Source organism: Artibeus jamaicensis, unplaced genomic scaffold (genome assembly GCF_021234435.1).
Source record: "Artibeus jamaicensis isolate MK-2021 breed Jamaican fruit bat unplaced genomic scaffold, CSHL_Jam_final contig_466, whole genome shotgun sequence".
NCBI classification, from domain to species: Eukaryota; Metazoa; Chordata; class Mammalia; order Chiroptera; family Phyllostomidae; genus Artibeus; species Artibeus jamaicensis.
The window spans coordinates 14114562-14120613 of NW_026521844.1; the positions used below are offsets into that span (position 1 = coordinate 14114562).

At 35.8% G+C, this 6052-nt stretch overlaps 1 non-coding gene across 1 annotated transcript; it reads left to right on the top strand.

Moving 5' to 3' along the window:
• Nucleotides 1–2266: 2266 nt before the first annotated feature.
• On the top strand, nucleotides 2267–2374 carry LOC119055986 (U6 spliceosomal RNA). The gene has a single exon (XR_005083803.2). It is a non-coding gene; the product is annotated as a U6 spliceosomal RNA (small nuclear RNA).
• Nucleotides 2375–6052: the final 3678 nt, after the last annotated feature.

Sequence of the window (6052 nt, forward strand, 5' to 3'; positions counted from 1 at the left end):
AATGAAAGAAGGACAGCTTTTTAAACAAATGGTGTTAGAACATTTAAACATCCAGAGGCAGAGAAAATTGGACCTCAAGCTGAACCTTAGGACTTAAACATAAATAAGAATGAATCATGAACCTAAAGGTAAAATTGTAAGAGTTTTAGAAAAATATATAAGATAGTCTTTAAGTTTTAAGGCCAGACCAACAGGTCTTAGACTTGACATCAAACATACAATTTATAAAAGAAAAACTTGTTGTATTCAATTTTATCAAAATTAAACATTTTGACCACAAAGACCTTGTTAAGATAATAAAAAGGCTACTTACTTGGACAAAAATTTTTACAAAGGACATAAATGACAAAAGACTCTGTCTAGAATATACAACAAAGTCTCATAGCTCAACAGTACAAGAAAAACAACTCAATTAAAAATGAGCAAAAGTCTTATACACAATGGAATTCTATGCTGCAGAGAGAAAGAAGGAGCTACTACCCTTTGCAACAACATGGATGGAACTGGAAAGCATTATGCTGAGTGAAATAAGCCAGGGGTTGAAAGACAAATACCATATGATCTCACCTTTAACAGGAAGCTAAACAACAAAACAAACAAACAAGCAGAAAAAAAACAAATAAAAAACAAAGACACTGAAATAGAGAACAAGGGATAGTGACCAGAGGGGAGAAGGAAGGGAAGTTAAGGGGAAAATGGGGGAGGGATTTAGAGGAACAAATAGGAAGGACACAGGGATGAGAACTAAGGGGGGTGGAAATGGGAGGGAGGTGGGGAGCAAGGGGCGGGGGGAGGCTGGGATGGGAAAAATAGACAAAAAACTGTACTTGAAAAATAACTAAATAAAATAAATTAAAAAAAATTAAAAAAAAAATGAGCAAAAGAAATGAAGAGAGACTTCACTGAAGAGACTATCCAGATGGAAAATAAGCACATAAAAAGTTCTTCAATATTGTTAGCCCATCAGGGTAATGTGAATTTAAGCTATGATGAGATAATACCATATGAGAATAGCGAAAATAAACAAATAAGGACAACACCAAATGCTGGCAAGGATGTGGAGAAACTGTTCCACTTAATTTATACATGGTTGGTAGAAATATAAAATGGTATGCCCCCTCCGGTAGACAGTTTAACAGTGTATTGAGAACTAAACATGCAACCACCACATGATCTAGCAATGGCACTCCTGGACATGTATCTCAGAGAAATGAAGATATTTCCACACAAAAGCCTGTACACAAATATTTATAGCAACTTTATTCATAATAGCCCCAAATTGGAATCAGTCCAGAACATAACGAATGAATAGCTAAACATACTGTGGCACATCTATGCCATGGATTATCAGGAAGGGCCAATAAATTAGATATCTATACAGCATCCTTTAAATGTCAAACTTGCAGAAAAACTTATTATTGGTTGCTAGTCATTAAGGACAGCAGGTAGAGTGGACAGGGATGTCAATGCTGCTATAAAAGATTAACAGGAATAATCCCTGTTGTAAAGGAATCATTCTGTACCTTGATTTTATCAGTATCAATCAATATTTTGTGATGCTGTATCACAGTTTTAAACATGTTAAGTTACTGTTGAGGGAAACTGAGTAAAGGGTTCTCTCTGTATTATCGCTTTCAACTGCATTTGAACTACAATCATCTCTCAGAATAAAAAGTATATACACACACACATACACAAATGGTTTAGAAGAAACAATTTTTATTCTTCAAACCAGAGATAAATTCACTGGCTTTAGAGGGTTGGTACCTAGAAAGACATAGAGTTAGCTAAAAATTAGTTTACTTTTTGTTTTTTAAAACTTGGAAGACATAATGACTAGTAATGTTCTAAAAATTTAAGTAAATACTTTTCATAATAGTGGTAGGAAGAGTGTTCACTGGGAGTATTGAAAATTTCCTTCTAAAATGGTTTAACTGAGATAATTTAGTGTATTGTTACTATTCTAAATATATAACGACAAGCTCTATGAGACTTGGCATACCTCTTGAGCACTGAAACTTTGTTGCCAAGGGAAGCTATTCACTTTCAATTGTTTTCATTGCCTTGAAGGACTTACTGAGGAGTTCTTGTTTGCAATAATAGTGAGAAGGAATAAAAAGTAATAGATAATCTAAATAAATATACTGAGGAGTGGTATTTTTATTTTATAATCCAATTTTCTTTCAAATTTTGTATTTTAAATGAGGTCAACATCAAGAGAGTTTTGGTGCATTGGTTTGGAAAAACCATATAAAGAGATAAATCAGCGCTCACTTCGGCAGCACATACACTAAAATTGGAATGATACGGAGAAGATTAGCATTGGTTCCTGTGCAAGGATGGTATGCTAATTTGTGAAGCATTCCATATTTAAAAAAAAGAGATAAATCAATTTGTTTACAATGATGTAATATTTAATATTATGTTGGAATAGAAGCCTTTATAGAGCATTAATATAAAAAAGCAGAATAGATGTTGTTAAGGACTAAATGTTTGTGTCTTCCCCCTTTCCAAAATTCTTATGTTGAAATATTAACCCCCAATGTGATGGTAATACATAGTGAAGCCTTTGGGAGTGCTTAGGTGATAGGGTGGATTACTTAGGTAATCTCATGAATGAGATTGGTGACCTTCTAAGAAGAGACAGGAGAGAGATAACTCTGCTCTCTGCCACCTAAATTAGAAGATGACTGTTAACAATAGTCAAGATCTGGAAGCAGCCCAAGTGCCTATCAGTAGATGAGTGGATAAAAAAGCTGTGGTTACATTTACACAGTGGAATACTACTTCACTGTAAAAAACAAGGAATTATTACTGTTTGTGGCAGCATGGATGGACCTGGAGAGTATTGTGCTAGGTAAAATAAGTCAGTCAAAGACAAGTACCATACAATTTTACTCATATGTGGAATTGAATGAACTATCAAGCAAAATAGAGACAGACCCATAGAAAGAAGGCTGACAGCTTTTGGTGGGAGGTTGGGTGGGGCTTGGGGGCTTGGGTGGCTGGGTGGGTGAGTCAGGGGTTTGAGAAGAAGATAAATAGAGAGGAAAACATCTGATAGATAATAGTGTGGGGATGCCAGGTTATGAGGAGAGGTGGAGGAAGGTACAGAGAGATAAATGGTGATGAACGGAGACTGGACTTGGGGTGGTGAACACGAAATGAAGTGTACAGATGAGGTATTATGGAATTATGTGCCTGAAACATGAATAATTTTGTTAAGCAGTAAATTCAATGAAAAGAGAAAAAAGTGTTCTCACTAAGCATTAGATATCTCAGCACCTTGATATTAGATTTATCAGCCTTCAGAACTGCAAGAAAGAAATGTTTCTTGTTTAATCCATCCAATCTATGGTATTCTGTTATAGTAGCCCAAACCGACTAAAATAGATCTTAAAATACTTCAAGAATTCCATATAAAAGGATGAGATATTGGCATTACCATGGAAACCCATCTTGCAGGGGCCAGGGCCTGTTGGCCTGCGGTGGCACAACAAGAACACACCACACTGAGAGGGTCTTCCCACTGCTGTGGCTTCCCTAACACCATGCCACTCAGTAGAAGCTGTTCCCTTTAGTATTTCTGATCTGCTGTTGGAGTTCGGGAGATAGAGAAGGGAAGAGACTTATTTTTTTCCAAAGGCTTTGGAGAAATTGAGAAGACAAATTATAATAGATTTTTCAAGGGGTCTTTTAGTTAGGCTATTGAGTCTAGAAATCTTTGAGCATGGGAAAACATGCAATTTGTTTTTATCTGCTTTTATATACAGTCCAATTTGAATTAATTGAAATGGCATTATTTTCATAAAAATGCTAAGAGCCTGTGTATTACTTTTAATCAAATATAAGAAGTTATTTATGCCAGGAAACAATAATGTAGACATTGGCAAAATTTAAGAATAATACTTTGCAAATGCTTAGCATAGTCTCCTCATTTTTTACATGCAGGAACTAAGGTTCTGTAAAGGGAATGGATTTACTCAAGTCCAAAAACTCAGTGGTAGAGCAAGCCTTAGACCACATGCCTTTTACTTCAAGTTCAGGGTTGTTAACTGTAGTATTTTATTAACAGAGAAGATATATTCTAGTGGCAATTTCTTTTACTCTTCCTCTGCAAAAACAGTAGAAAAATATAAAATGCATAATTAAATATTCTATGATGTTTGTGGCAGATACTTAAAATGGTTCAATTTATAAATATTCTTCATGTTTTGCAGAGACTGGAAAGCAAAAAAATTGCATTTTCAAGATTCCCTTGTGGGTACATTTTTGGATGTGTTGAAGTTCTGCCAATCACATCATTTTGGCAAGACTTCAATTCAGATCTAAGTTCTGCAGGGGGGGAGGCTGTGCTTCTGAGGTCTGGGATTGCCTGTAGGGTTACCCTGGAGCCCATTCAAATATTCCCTCCAGGCTGTGATGATAAATCCCTTTCTGCTTAACCCAGTTAGAGTGATTTGTATCATCTTCAATTGAACCCTAACTGTCACAATGTTATCAGATGAAAAGCAGAGGGTTGTGAAATAGACTGAAATGCAGAAATGGAACCTTAATGGTCTTGAGCTAAGAAAGGAAAGCATAGATTGGGCTGAGATTAGGAAAAGGAGCTGGTGCCAGGGAAGGGAAGGAAAGCTGGAAAGGGTCACATGAATCAAGTCCTAGAAGAAATCAGTGACGATAGAGTCACTCTTATGTTATGATTACCTTTTGGAAATTAACCTTCAACAAGCACTCGAGTCCAGTCGAGATCATCCTAGAAACCACATGAAGTATGGTTTCTAGAAACCTAGAAAAAATGAAGTAGGACTTCAGAAGCGGCTTTCTGGTAGAATTTCTGTAACCACAAATATCTCCTGATCTTGTCGCTGATGCCTGAAATTCCTTTAACAGGGAGCAACTTATGCATAATTAGAAATAAAAGTGTCAAAATGAAAATGCTGATTGAGTTGATGTGCAAAACTCATCAATAGAAAAGTGTAACTGGTTAATTAAATGTGAGTGAATGATGATTTCAGGGCCCTTATTGTTTTAGTGATAGACCTGATTGACATTGATAGAGGACTTACTGTCAACCTGGCCCAGGGCTTCATGTTTTCACACACTCCATGACATTGGGTATCTCTACCACTCTGTAGTTTTGTACAGTATTTTTATTCTCATTTTTCAGGTACAGAAACTAAGAATTGGAAAGATGGAAAAGCATGCCTGAGTCGCGAAGACAAGGCCTGGAACAGAGGCTTATGAAATTTGATAGTTTTGAGTTGGGTGAGTCTATTTGCCTTTGTATCACTAGGGATAAGTTGAAACTGCTCAGATGCAGTTTTCTCATGGGAAGGCAGGCAGGAAGTTCTGTTCTACATGATTTATGCCTTTTTTCCTTTTAAAATGGCTTACTTTTTTATAAAGGGCTGATTTGGCCCAGGGGATTTATTAATAACAACCACAACAAATAGCATTTGTATGTCATTTTATACTCTACTCTATTTTCTTGCAATGAATGTTTTATACATTGTTTATTTTTATCTTCACAACAACTGAATAGAGACAAGTACTATTCCCTTCCACATTTAAGATGAAAATTGAGGCCCAAAATTTAAAGTTGTTGCCTCAAATAAGTGAAGTGCACTTATAAGTGCTCAATAAGTGAAGATTCTGGATCCTGAATGCAAGGATTCAGTCTCCCTTCTTCACTAGAATCTATTATTGTTTATGACAGGTAAGTACTTACCTGGTGACCCTCAAAGACATCTTGAACCACACAAAGGCCAAGGCTACAGAAAAAGTGATTCTGTTTATCACTTTATCCATCTCATCCCCAGGACCCACTTATGCTATCGATCACATGATATGTTAACTGTTTATAAAGTCTCTCTTCTCAGTATTCTGCAAGTACAGACTATGAGCGTTGGCATTTTACTTTATTCATTTTAATAGTCCTAGCACCTATCATAATGCCTTGCATAAAGTAAGCATTCAGTATATTTTAATTAATGAGTTCCTCCAAAACATTAATTTTCAAAGCAGGATAAAAATAATAAATTTTTCATTC